Source organism: Macrobrachium rosenbergii, chromosome 26, assembly GCF_040412425.1.
Source record: "Macrobrachium rosenbergii isolate ZJJX-2024 chromosome 26, ASM4041242v1, whole genome shotgun sequence".
Lineage (NCBI taxonomy): Eukaryota > Metazoa > Arthropoda > Malacostraca > Decapoda > Palaemonidae > Macrobrachium > Macrobrachium rosenbergii.
This window is the reverse complement of record NC_089766.1, coordinates 38,130,509-38,146,143: the sequence shown is the minus strand read 5'-3', so window position 1 is coordinate 38,146,143 and position 15,635 is coordinate 38,130,509.

Here is a 15,635-nt window from a genome sequence, read left to right as displayed (position 1 = left end):
AGGGCTATCATCAAAGATCAAATTATGTATCTAGAAGAATGTTGTTTATCATGAATTTGCACTTATCATACCATTTTCCATTTCATTTTCTTAATTTCTGTATGAAAAAGTCATTAGCGGCTGCGCAAGATAAACGACTATGTGGTTAGCATGGCAGAGGTGGTGAACATCGCCCCAAATACAAACACCTGGAGTTCGACAAGATTTGTATATGGAAGATGATATCCACTTATACCTTCACTTGCAGGCCGCATGGGTTAAAATGCGTCCACTGTAGTCCTGAGTTCTTGTCTTACGTCTGAGGCCACGACAACGAACTTATTATCAATTAAAAATCTCTCTTCGGCAACATATAGAAAATATATTATTTCGAGGTAGAGCGAATTGATATTAAAGGACGTCGCAGCTCACTGACTGAATATGAATCACGGTGATGTGATAAAAGTCATATTACGGCTGCGCGACAAACGCACCATGTGGTTAGCATGGTAGAGGGTGAATATCGCCCAAATACAAACACCTGAGTTCGGACGGGCGATTGTATATGGGAAGACGAGCATCCGCTATACCTCACTTGCTGGTGGCGCGTGGGTTAAAAATGCAACCACTGTAGTCCTGAGTTCTTGTCTTCGCCGGTTCGAGCCCACGACTACGAACTTATTATCAGTTAAAACTCTTCGTATGAAAAATATTATTTCCGAGTGTAGAGCGAATTGGATATTAAAGGACGTTTACTGATTGAATATGATTCACGGTGATGTGATAAAAGAAGTTTATATATAGTATATATATATATATATATATATATATATATATATATATATATATATATATATATATATATATATATACATATGTGTATCTATAAGTATGTATATATGCGTGTGTGTGCACGTGATTATAAATTTATTAATAAATTAATCAAAATATCATCTGCTTAATCTTTTTGCAAATCTTCACTTTGATGTTGCTCTGCTGCTTGACGTCACCAGCATTTATCGACTGAAGACCTTTGAGTTTGTAACGTCAACAGTTGATTTATTCTTAGATGCCAGACTGCCATTTCTATTTATTCTTCATTCATTGATGGCCGTAGTAATAAAAGGACAAAATTTTAGTTCCGCTATTTTCTTGGCTTGAGTCTTTTCATAGATTTTTAATGTAAATTACGTTCAAGCGTTTTATTCTTCATAGCTTTGTCCTCTCAAACTGGTTGCAGAAAATGGTTTGACATTCATTATCTATGAGTGTCAGTTAACTAGATTGTCAGAAAATATTTCAACTGTCTCAAAGGTCTTGGCTCCTGAATACAAGCACATTGTAAAATCTTCAATTATATCCCATGGCTGTTGGCCTCAGTTATCATAAGTACTTTTCACTTTTCAGTTTCATGAATTTTCCAAAACATCTTTTCAGATTAATTGTCCAGCTCAGTGCAATAAAAGGCTTTGGATGGAATATACAGCTTCACTCCCAGTATTATTGTTTTTCCTGAAAACAGGAAAACTGAATTCATACGTTATGCATCTAACAATTTTGAGGTGACATATGATTGGAAATTGTTGGCCAGCGAAATTATATTGAAGTTTGTTAGAAATTACTATCTTTAGGAAGAAGTGCGTATCGTCATTTTGATGATTTTTGCTACTACTGTGGCTTCGCAAGCTTAGATTTAGAAATGTCATAATCATTTACGTAAAATGTTTTCAAATATCATTGTACTCATTCCTTAAGTATCAGAAGAAAGGATAAAATCTAAAAAAAAAAAAAAATACTTTACGTAAACTGCATTAAAGAAGGCTAAGATGAAAACAGCAACAGGTTTGCAGGAGAGAGAGAGAGAGAGAGAGAGAGAGAGAGAGAGAGAGAGAGAGAGAGAGAGAGAGAGAGAGAGAGAGAGAGAGAGAGAGAGAGAGATGTATGGGAAGGAGATTGAAAATGGTAGCACAAGAGTAATTCTAAATTGGGCAACGGATTTATCACGAGAATTCAGAAATGATTCACTGTGAATCAAGGATCCCTTTTTTAATAACAGTCTTAAAAATATTACACATATTTCTTTGAATCATTTGATTAAGAATTGGCTGGTTTGTTTATATAGAGAAATTATACAGGACAAAAGTCGTTCGAAATCCTTCAGCTTCTCAAGACATCACCGATGAAAGATGTTATTTCCATTGATAGTTTTGTACATTTCCGCATTCACCTAAATATGGAAACTAATTGAAGTTAACCGTGAAAATGTAGCTGGAAAAGGAAGAGCAAGTTTAGAGGAGCAAACACTAGAAAGATGAGACAGAATATGCAGATGATGTTGATTTAATCAGGGAAACACTACAAGATTTGGTAAGGCCACTTCATAGACTTTTATCACACGTCTGGAGAGATGGAATTAGGGTAAAATTTATATAAAAAGCTGAGGGCAAAAGTCTGGAAAATAAAAGTGAGGAAATAGAACTGAAGGGGAGAGGAGTAGCCAAATATTTAGGAACACAGCTACTAGAAGAATGGAGATGGCTTGTACATGTCCTTCGCTCCAACCAAGGGATAATATTATGACAGTATCAGCTGTGAATAGTTGGGCTGAAAGGGAACGTCAATCATACTAGCATAAAACGTGGCTTCTTCATTCGTTTCACAGGAAATCGGTGTGGCTATTACTAATACGTTCAAACATTTTTCAACATTTAAACCTTTTCATAGCGGTGGGTGGCGTACGAGAAAATACAAGACAGTTCTCACTGCGTTCATACTGTCATGACATTGAAAATCCGCTTATGTGCACATGTATGTATATTATAGGCTTGAATAATTCACAGAGAATTACTGCATCATAATAGCTAATATTTACCATGTGGCACACGTAGTTAATTAAAAAACGGCTTTTTCCTCTTATTACTTTAAGGGAATATAAGAAGCCCTTCATTTATATGGAGCATAATTTCCTTTACCTGAAAACAGTAGGAACTGAGAACCGATGAGTAATCGTATCCTGTGCTGATGAAAACATTGTGTTTTGTCATGACCATTACATACACCAGGTGTAGCTGATCACTTTTTGAGTCAGAACCATTATTGCAGTTTACATTCCTTCCATTATTCAGCTGCCAACATTTTCATAAAAGATTGGGGATAAGCTTTCATGTATATTTAAGTAAAGGAATAATTCATCTAGGAACTCATAAGCTAAGCCACGTGAAACTGACCAGGTATCAATTTTGCAGGAATAGTCAGCCAAGCATTATTTTAATTTCAAAGCTTTAGTCAAGAGGCGAACATTTCTTACAGAAGTCATTTCTGTATTAATGTTGAATGTACATGTAAGTAGAGAAATGAAATATCTTAAGGATTAAGGATTGTCTTTAAGGATCAAAAAAGCCCCATTTATTATGAAAGCTGATCTTGAAGCTCAGGTTATATATTTTGTTCATTTATTCATTTACTTGAGAACAGCATCTGCCGCAGCGTTCCAGATCCTTTGTCAGACATTTTATACAGGGTGAAATAAAATCAAAGTAGAGGCGTTTCCTTAATCAGGTATAATGTACACAAACACACAATATAATATTTCTGAGCTATGAAAGTGTGACGTTTTATTGGTGACTTTCTGTGCATAAAATTATATAAATTTCTTGATAAAATGTCATGGAAAGAAGTACGAAAAATCCCACAAGTTCAAGAAAAGAAACGTATTCATTGCAAAAGAATGGGAATCAAGGACTAGAATGTGACAAAACAACACAGCACCAGAAAGATACAGCTTGCAAAAAGGTACACCTTTCAGAAAGATACAGCTTTCAGAAAGGTACAGCTTTCTGGTTTATCAGGTAGTCTTGAGTGTGAGGTTGCTAGCCGCATTCTTCCTGACACAAGCAGGTGTTGGTACTCCATTTATAGTTGGGTTGATCATGGGCAGTAGCGTAGGATAAATTTATCAGTTAATCTTAATCTTGCATTGACTCTGTGTGGAATGCTTTGATTTTCTAAAGTTCCTTTCATCTCCTCCTGCTGTTTTTACTGCATAGTCTTCTCGTTGTCTTCTTGACTACCCTGTAAATCCTCCTGTAAAGCTTGCAAATGGTCTTCTCTCACCTGTCATTCCACCCGCTGGCGACGAAGTCTCTACCAGTTATGATTCTGGGTAGAAAAGTTGTTCCCCAGAGATACCGAAATGGATATTATTGGAAATATAAAATACATGTGTGTATAAATGACAAAAATTCATATATATATATATATATATAGTATATATATATATATATGACATATATATATATATATATATATATATATAGTATATATATATATATATATATATATATATATATGTGTGTGTGTGTGTGTGTGTGTGTGTATTTCCATTCATATGTATGCATAATCATAGGAATATTTGTATATACATATATATATATATATATATATATATATATATATATATATATATATATATATATATATATATACGTTCTCTGACAGCAGAGAGTCTTGGAGGAGATTATCATTTCATTTGCCCTGGGTTTTCTTCTGTCAACGAAGTTCCGGACTTTTTAAGCTCGTTTCCAGAAGGCGAGGAGAGACTTACTACTTTACTTACTTACTTATTTGCTCATATGGAAAAAGTCACTTTTGGTGAATCTTGCCTTTCCGAAGGTCTTAGCATCGCTAGCTTGCATAATTGGAATAATTTGATAATCTACAAGGATATATTCTTACTAAGTAACCAATACAAATAATTGAGCTTTGGTTCTGTCTAAATGACATTAGTTACTTGTCATTTGCAAAACTTCTTTTGAAGATATTGAAAACGTTTGTTAAAAGTTTAACGATATTTCTTTGCATTTTGTCATGATTGATTTTAGAAATGAATACAAATCCGGAAAAAATGAATTTGCTTTCGGATTTTGGTTCCTCGAGACTGTCACCTTAAATGGAGTTGGTCCCTTCAAGGTGTTGCCCCTCCTCCCTTTTTCCCTTGACTACAACAGCCTTAAATAGTCGTGCTGATGCAATACTTACAACCCTGTTATCGTCCATCAAGGCTTCACTCCACATACATTACACCTTGATAGCTTCGCACATCAACACTATCCCTGAAAAGTTAATAACTGCTATATCTGAGATAGTCGAAATCAACTACTGGAACTTTTCATGGCTGTTTTTAACAGTCGTAATAGTTAAATTATTTTTTTGGCGAGTAATTGCACACCAAATTGTGAAAACGAAGGAAACAGGCAAACTTAAAGTACATGATAAAACTATTTACCAAAAAATAAATGCAAACCCAGAAAATGCTTGAAATTACCAAATCAGCCTTCCTATGGGAGTACTTCACTACGCCAAGGTGATTAGTGGCCATTCGCTCAACGTTTGTGTCTTTAATGGCTGGGAACCTCAGTCACTTTCCATTGAGTGTTTTGTCACCTTGTCTGCTGGCCACTCATTGCAGTGCACCAATCTATTTGCTGTTTATTACTTTTGCTTATAGAGCAGGTTTGGTTACATGTTCCAAATTAGTGCTTTTGATTCCATTTTTCCACATGCTGCTTTCCTTGGCTGTAGTGGCTTGTTAATTAATTGTCACAATTTGGGGAACTGATCTGATCCCACTGACCGTTTTGTCAGATACAATAACAGTTACTAACGACCACATTTAAAAATATGAATAAGGACCAACCGTTGAGAATGGAGGCGGGAAGGACTGACCAAACATAACAGTTCATTTATAGATAAAGAGGCGTAGACGTGGCATGGGTTTTCAGTGGGGGACCAGTTTTTTAATAAAACAACATCCATTAATTGTTAAAAGTTTATAATGGAGGCTCCCAGAACCTTAAAGTCTTTTTGTACCGAATAGAATGTTTGTGATGACGGCATGATCCTCTTATGTTGGAAAATTCGAATTTGAAAGTTTAGCGCCAGTCTCTATAGCTGACAGCTCTGTGACTGTCGATTCGACTTTAAGTAACCTATGTGTCGATCCATATAGTTCCTCGATTACCGAGGACAATTAAACTTACGAATAACACAAGAGGTCAGAGGATCCAATACTAGGTTTCAGGAAGTTAGAACTCCTGAATTTTCAAATATCATTTAAACAGAAGACCGTATTAATCGATTTCTGGCAAGCCTAAAAGACCGTGGCATTATGAGGAGAATGACCTACCAGTCCCTATACTCGTACAGTTCAGGTCACTTATGGTTCAATGTACGGCCTACCAAAGGCTCCACAAAGCTGATAATGTTCCTATCCGTCCTTAGCGTCTTATAATAACGCCAATTACAACCAGTGCATCATGAATCATGCTTGTCCCCTTGGTCGAAATTCTGACATTTAAGAAAGAATTCATCTGAGTTAAACATACTAACTATTCTTGCTCAGGACTCGGTTCTTGTTATGGTAAGCTACGATGTCGTAGTCTTTATTTACGAATGTACCTCGTGACCACTGATATTATTTACATAAGCTTTTTCCTATGGGTGAGTCGTTTTATGTGTTCTGTAAGAACGATTTAAAAACTTTGAGATCTAGCGGTGTGACAATCGTTTTGTTTTTAATGGCTGTTTCTTCTCACAAATTGATGGTTTGGCTATGGGCCGTCCACTTGATCCATATTCGCCGGTAATTCATGTGCTCGCCAGAGCACATGCTTGATACTTGTCCCCTAGTTAATATTTTATAAGCTGTATGTGGACGACACATTTGCACTTTTTAGAAGTCGGTTTGACGCCAAGAGGTTTTTAGCTTTCATCAATTCATTTCACCCCAATATTAAATTCATTTTTTAGATATTTTAATAACACGATCCTCCCAAGGCTTCTCTACTTCTGTTTAGAAAAAACATTTCACTGGTCTTGGTAAAGTTTCTTATAGCTTTTGTTCTCTCTCGATTTCAAGATTAATTCCTGCATTAAATCCATGCTTCACCGAGTTTCCTTTGCGTGTTATCCTCTAGTTAGCAAGTCAACAATGAAATTATGTTCCTGCAAAATACTTTAACAGCAACTGTTTTCCCACCATTTATTCTTTAAATACGTCTCCAAATTTTAAATAGTATTTTTGTTGCACGTCAACCTACCCTGACGTTCCTAAATACCTTTTATTCCAGTCTTCCTTTGTTCACGATACAAACTGTCAAGAATTCTGATCTCTAATATCCCGCCAATCCACCTGCCGTGAAAAATCAAAATTATACCCACAAACCCACTGAATATCGGCAGCCTTTTCAGCCTAAAGACCGTTTGGATCCTTTGATGACCTTGTATTATTTATAGTTTACTTGTCTCGATGTAATCGAGGAACCTATATTGGATCGACACACGTGTTACTTAAAGTCCGGAATCAGTCATAGAGCTGTCACCATAGAACTGGCACTCAAATCTTCAAATCCTGAATTTTCCAACATAAGGGATACGCCCATAAATGCAAATATTCTATTCAATACAAAGACTTTGTGGCGGAGCTTCCTCTTATTATAAACTTTAACAATTAATGAATCATTGTTTATTAAAAACTGGTCCCCACTGAACACCCATGTCCACCTCTTTATCTCTCGTGGTCTGTACCACGTTTTGGTCAGTCCTTCCTCTGCCTCCACACTCAACGGTTGGTCCTTATTCATGCTTAACTTTGCTTGTTTTAATGTGACTTATATTGTGTGTTTTGGTTTGCTACTTATTTTTATTGTACCACTAGTATTATTACTGTAGCTTGATGATGCCTGCTTGGTTGGCTTCGGAAACCAAGCAACCGAATAAATATGACTTTTCTTTGACCTGTTGGTGTGCTTCCCTTCCCTTCCCTTCCCTTCCCTGCCTTCGTTCTGTTGCTGGGCTTCGAGAAACCTCCACCTCTTGAATATAATTGTGTGTATGTATATATATTATATATATATATATATATATATATATATATATATATATATATATATATATATATATATATATATATATATATATATATTTTCATGATGTTGCTTTGTAATATGTATATCCTCCTATAATTTTGACATATTTACTTTTTCATGTAAAGTTATGTATAATGATAATGATCAAGCAAAGTGTCATATTTAGTTTGGCATCAGATCTCAAAAGTTAATAATAACTTGATAGTGTAATTTAGAATTGTTAATACAGTTTTAATATAATTTAGGAACGAATATCTTTCTTGGTAAAAGCTTAGTATGTGAACACGCGGTGTGTGTCCACCAGGGCTTGTTTCATTTCAATTGTCATCAGTTGAGATAAGAGGGAACGCTTGTTTTGGGTTACGATGACAGGTTTGCAAACAAACGTCGTATCTGACCCATAATGGCTCAAGACGAGTGATTTGGCGTTGTTACATAGCGCTGTTTGAGTCATGTATGCTACTTTGAGAGAAAGAATACGTGTCTTGATCAATTACGCCATGTTTTTTGTAAGATTGTATTCAAAACGTTTTGCTGGGATGACGTAACTTCCTTCTAGCTTCATTCTATCTCACCCAAAATCGACGTCACTCTCCTGCTTCTAGAACTTCCCTTGTATCTCGGGCACCCAAAATGCTTTAATAACACCATGTAATTAGCCACGTAATACTGAATCCTAAAATTTGTTTCATTCTGATTTCTGAGACCAGTGAAGTTGGTTCTCTCTCTCTCTCATTCCTAATTAGGAAGAGATTACTTTTAACGTAATTTTTTGTGGTCAACATTAACTTTGAGATCTGAATTTAGCAGTTATTTAGTTCGTACCATGCTCAGTAAAAAGTGTGTATTGTGTAATGCAGCTATAGTGATTACAGTGTTTTCACAAGTTGTGGTAACGAAATTTTTACTTATTGATACCATGGTATGATAAGTTAGGAATTTTAAACAAGTGAAATCTTTATTGATAAATCTTATGTATTTTTGTGTGTTTTTCTATTTACAATCTCTTTATATTTTCATACTTTTATGTTTGTGGATAACATTTATTAACATAGCATTTTAAATATTTCTGGTAATTTAACATTGCATACGTAATTTAACATTGCATATTTGATTTGATATCTCATGTGTTAAGATTTTCTTTTAAATCTTGAGTAATTCTTGATAGTTTAAATTTTTGCTTGATTAATTTAAATTCCTGATAAAGTTTTTGTGAATTAATTTGTTTCATAATTAATTCAAGAATTGATTATGTTGTGTTATTTTCGATTAATAGTAAATTTTCAGATTGTAATTTAATTAATTGTGAATTCTAATTATAAACTTGAATCTGAAAATAAATTTTATTTAACATTTTAGAAAAACAGTGTTTCATTTATTGATCACCAGTGAATAGGATTGATTGTGTGTGCATAAGGCAAAGTGATAACATGTTTTGTTCTTTAGTTTGCTAAAGTGAATTAAGACCAGGAAACAGAGTTTGGATGGAGGATGCCCTTACTCTAGAAGATTTCTAGTTTAATTCTTGATACCTGCCACATATTCTGATTTAACTTGTTTGACTTTTCAAGTGATTGATAAATAAGTTTTTTTCTTATGATCACTGTTACCTTTAGAGTATTCAGTCGTAAATAATTAATGTTACAGAGTTCAGGCATTCATTGAAGTGAGGTATATTTTTTAATCTTTGGAGATTAGTTGTGTAATAACCAGGTACTTGATACGATCGGTGACATTATATTGTTTGTCTAGAGACCCGTGGAACAAAACAAAATATCACTCTGGTTTATGGTTTATACTGGTGGTGTTAGGGATATATTTTGATAGGAGAGGACCACATAGTTATTTTTGCTTTGTATTGTATATAGTTGAGTACTTAGAGAAATTGGCTCTGTCTGCCTGAGGTTTTTAGCAACCTTCCATCCAAGAGTTATCTGAATCCACAGGATTGCTTTAGCAGTAGCATGTGGGGTATGTGTCTAGTGGTATGATTAAGGCACAAATCAAATATATTAGTAACCAAGCATTGATGGACTCTGGCAAAGTAGATGAAGAGTTAGAGAGGCAGGAATTGTTGAATGCAGCTGAGGCAGAATTTACAGATAAACATGAGCAAAAGAAAGAGAAAGTGATGCAGAAGCAGAGCTAGACGTATAGAAGCAGAAGAAAATTTGATTGCTGATAGGATACAGGCTGAAAGAGAGAAAAAAAGCAGAAAGAGAGAGAGAAGATAGAGAGAAAGAGAAAGAAATGGAAAGAGAAGAAGAAAGCAGCAGAAGAAGAAAGAGGAAGAGCAAGACATGAAAGGGAGATGGAGTTAATAAAAGTCTGATCCACATTCACCTGTAAATAATCAACCCTACTCAAGGTAATTCAGACCCTGTATTTGATGTAGTAAGAGTGCAGAAGTTAATTCCGAAATTTACAGAAGCAGCTCCAGATGAGTTTTTTGATCACTTTGAAAAAGTAGCTTCAGGTATGGGATGGCCAGAGGATAAATGGTCGGTCTTGTTACAGAGTGTTCTTATTGGTAAAGGAAGAAGTGCCTATTTAGCCTTATCAGCTGATCAGTGTAAAGAGTACAAGGTAATTAAACACAATGTGCTACAAGTTTACCAGATGACCCCTGAATATTATAATGAAAGATTCAGATCTTTGAGAAAGGATGACAAGATAACTTTCTTGGATTATGCTTACAAAGTAAGAAGATGTTTTAAACGATGGTTGGGGCTGCTAAAGTTAAATCTATGGACGAACTTGAGGAGTTAGGTAGTCCTGAACAATATCAGAGGAATTCCTGAACACATAAGAGCCTATTTAAGAGAGAGGTTAAGAAACTTGACAAAGCTACATTGAGCGAAGATTTTAATATAATTTCTAGCAAAAGAAATTATAATGTCAAGTACCAGAACCAACAACGCAGAGGTTTAGATTCATCCAAATTTCAGGAACATTACAACTGGAACTTTCTAGTGGCTATGCCAATACAAAGTCAGGTAACATCCCTCAGCAATTGAAGTTAAATCCTCATCATCCAGTTCGTTTTCAAGACAGATACAGAAGACTAATGTTGTCTGCAAGTGTGGGGAAGAGTAGGACACTACAGTCGAGATTGTTATCAGACACAACAGCAGACCAAACCAGCTGGTCAAGGGTTAAAGGTAACCAGGTGAAGCAAACTACGAAGAGCAGGAACGACTGAGACTAAACAAGCAGAGGTTTAGCAACCAGTGGAAATGTAACTTCAAGCAGGAGGCTGAGCAGCTTGGAGGCTTAAGATATCTGTGAAAGTACGCTGACAACTCAAGGAGGAAGTGTGCAGGTACCAAGGTATTACGTGACACGGGAGTAACCATAGTGTGGTAGTTCGTAGCTCACCCATTATCTGGAGAAGAATCACCGAGATTCAGTTATTTTGAAGGGTATAGGAGGAGGCGAGGTAAATTCTATAGTGCCGCTTGCATTTGTCCTGTGAATTGGCAGAGGAAGTGTTGATTTTGCTGTAAAGGACTACCATTGTTGAAGGTGTACATGTTTTTTACTGGTGCAATGAAGTTGGTGGTGTACCATTTGTTCTTTGTCCTATAGTGACAGACAAACCGTTAAGGGTTAGTCCTACTGTAGATTTAGAGAAGAAAACCCCACCTGTTTCCAAGTTGTGTAACTACCAGGAGTATGAAGAGAACTATGTCTCAAAGTGAAAGTACTGAGGATTTACCTGCACCAGAAGAATCAAGTGACGGATCTTTAAGCTTAGAAGAACTGTTCCAGGATAGTGAAGTTTCCCCTAATGTTAGTAATGAAGAGATTTCCCAAGAAGGCGAGGATCCTGTTGTTATTGAAGAGACTCCGAGTAGTCAAAGTGTTCCTGAAGACAGTAGTGAAACTACAGAAGCAGAGTTAGCAGGTATGGAGAGTTCAGCCCTTGAAGTTGGTCAAGTGACAAGAGAGAAGCTAACGAAACTGCAGAAGAGGGATACAACGTTGGCTGATTTGTTCTTCGAGTTGTTGATCAAGAAGAGATGCAACAAACCTCCACCTGTTATTATCTAAAGGAAGGATTAGCACGAGAAAGCATCACCCGCAGATATACCAGAAATGCTGAATGGGGTGAATATCATCAAATTTCTTGATTCCATATCCATTGAGGGGAAACAAGTTGTAGCAGTAAAGACGAGTCTGGACATGGGAATCAGGAAGACTGTTGAGAAGATTATGAAGTATTTTTTCTAAGCCTGAACTTCACAAGGATGTTAGCAGATTTTGCAGTGTGTCACACATGCCAGATAGTTGAAAACTGAATGAAACCATTCAGAAAGCACCCCACATCCCATAGAAGTTAGAGGGAGGAACCCTTCAGCAAGTGTAATTATAGATGTGGTTGGGCCACTTCCGAAACAAAGAAAGAAACAGAATTATTAACATTAATGTGTCCAGTAACTAGGTATCCTGAGGCGATTCCTGTAAGAAGTATAAGTGCAAAGGTAATTGGTGAGAAGTTGGTGGAGTTTTTCTCCAAGTCTGGAATACCAGAAATTGTGCAAAGTGATAGAGGAACGAACTTTACTTCAAAATTATTCCAGGATGTGATGAACTTGTTAGGAGTAAAACAACAGTTATCAACTGCTTATCATCCAGAGACTCAAGGAGCTCTTTGGAAAGGTTCCACCAGACATTGAAAAGTATGTTAACTATATTGTAATGAATCAGGAAGAGAATGGAGTGTTATTACCCTTAATGTTATTTAAGTTAGAATGCTTATCAAGAAGCATGGATGTTCACCAAATGAAGATTTTGGTCGAGACATTAGGAGGTCCATTGAAGATTCTTGCAGAGAATTGGGAAGAAAATCAAGAGGAAATCCAAGGAGAATATGAAGAACTTGAGGAAAATAAGAGAAATTAGAAAATTCTCTTTAGAAAATTTGAAAATAAGTCGAGAGAAAGCCTAAAAGCAGTGATGCTAAAACTAAGCTAAGAAATTTTAGTATTGGACAGCAGTTCCTAGTGTTCACCAGTGAAAGATTCCTTACCAATAAGTTTCAAGGTCCCAGGATAATAGAGAAGTGGCGGATCGAACTTATGTAATTGTCACCAGGAAGAAGAAACGCAGAGGAAGATACATGTAATCTTTTGAAACTACTTCTCAGAGACTAAAACGGAAATATGTCAATAACACAGACAACTTCATCTACAGTTGACGATGATGGTTACGAATTGGGAGTTGAAAACAAGATGAACAATTCTTCAATATTAGAAAATTTGAAGATGAACTAAAACATCTGAGTGTTGATCAAAGTAGTGAATTAAGTGAAGTTATTCAAAGTTTCTCTGAAATTTTTCAGATGTACCTAGGCGTACCAATCTGACAAAGCATGAGATAAAGAAAAGAGAAGATGGAAAACCTTTTAAAATAAGAGCTTATCGCTTATCACCTTTTCATCGAGATGTTTTGAAGAAAGAAGAATTGTTGCAGCATGGATTAGCAGAACCCAGTTCAAGTCAGAATTCTCCTTGTAAGTGAAGAAACCAGTTATTTAGGATGTGTACTGATTATAGGAAACTGAATTCCATCAGTATGGCTGACAATTATCCCTTGCCTCTTATTGATCAGTTATTACTTGATAATATTGGGCAAGCCAAGTTTGTTTCTAAGATAGACTTGTTGAAAGGATATTATCAAATTCCCTTAGTTGAGGATGCTAAGTTGCTGTCAGCTTTCATTACTCCTTTTGGACTGTATCAATACACTGTTTTGCCGTTTGGTCTGATGAATGCACCTGCAACATTCCAGCGAGTGATGGATCAACTACTAGGATCAATAGAAAGAGGAGGTGTATACCTTGATGACATTGTGATTTATTCTAATACATGGAAGAAATATCTGAAGATATTAAGGAAAGTCCAATAGCTGTGGGGAAGCAGGACTAACACCAACTTACAAAAGTGAGTTTGGAAAGGTAACTGTACAGTATCTAGGATTTGAAGTTGGAAAAGGCCTTCATCTTATTGATGTTAATGTAGAAGGTATCCGTAAGGCTACCCTCCTACTACTTCAGGAAACAGCTGCTTAAGTATGGCTGGATTTTAAGGTCAGATTCTGTCCAAATTTCAGTCGTAGTAGCTCCTCGACTTAACCAGTCCTAAAAGAAAGTTTGTTTGGACTCAGAATGTCAAGAATCATTTGAGAAGGTTAGCTTATATTAACTTCAAGACCAGTGTTTCAAGCTCCAGACTTCAATAAAAGTTTCCATACAAGTTGATGCATCCGACTATGGAATTGGAGCTGTTCTACTTCAAGAAGATGACAACAGAATCTTTACATCCAGTATGTTTCATGTCTTCAAAGTTGAAAAAGCACCAGAAAACTTACTCAACAATTGAAAAAGAAACATTAGCATTAATCACAGCATTGAAAAAATTCTGAAGTGTATGTGAACCGGAATGAATGAAGAAATTTAGTCGTTGGATCATTAACTCCAATCTCATTCATCAATAAGATGAAAATAATAATATGAGACTGACCAGGGTGGTCTTATGCCTGCAAACCATATATCGTAGTAAGTAAAACACATTTGCGGTTATCATAGCATTATTTATCCTGTTGTGAATCGTGATTCAAACCCGATAAGTAATCTTTTCGGGAGGAATTTCACATGTTGCCTTGTAATATGTATATCCTCCTATAATTTTGACATATTTACTTTTTCATGTGTTATGTATAATGATAATGATCGCTAAAGTGTCATATTTAGTTGGCATCAGATCAAAAGAACTAATAATAACTTGATAGTGTAATTTAGAATTGTTAATACAGTTTAATAGTAACGTAATTTAGAACGAATATCTTTCTTGGTAAAAGGTGAACACGTGTGTGTCCACCAGGGCTTGTTTCATTTCAATTGTCATCAGTTGAGATAAGAGGGAACGCTTTGTTTTGGTTAGCTATGACAGGTTTGCAAACAAACACCGATTCGTCCCATGGGCTCAAGACGAGTGATTTCATGTTGTTACATGCGCGTCTGAGTCATGTATGCCAATTTTGAGAGAAAGAATACGCGTTCTGATCAATTACGTCATGTTTTTTGTAAGATTGCATTCAAAACGCTTTTGCTGGGATGATCGTGAACTTCCTTCTAGAAGCCCATTCGACTCGCGACCCAAAACGCTTAATGACGCCACCTCCTTGCTTCTAGAACTTCCCTTTGTATCTCAAAAATTCAAAATGCTTTAATGACACCATGTAATTGTTTCAATGACACTGGAATCCTAAAATTTGTTTCATTCTGATTTCTGAGACCAGTGAAGTTGGTTCTCTCTCTCATTCCTAATTAGGAAGAGATTACTTTAACGTAATTTTTGTGGTCACTTTTAACATTAACTTTGAGATCTGAATTTAGCAAAGTTATTTAGTTCGTAACGGCGCCTGGTAAAAGTGTATTGTGTAACGCAGCCGCAGTGCGATTTAGAGGTTTTCTGTTGTGTAAGGTAACGTGAAATTTTACTTATTGATACCATGGTATGATAAGTTAGGAAATTTTGAACAAGTGAAATCTTTATTGGATAAATCTTATGTATTTTTGCGTGTTTTTCTATTTACACTTCTATATTTTCACATTTTTTATGTTTGTGATGTAACATTTATTAACATAGCATTTTAAATATTTTGGTAATTTAACATTGCATACGTACTTAATATTGCATATTTGACGGATATCTCATGTGTTAAGAT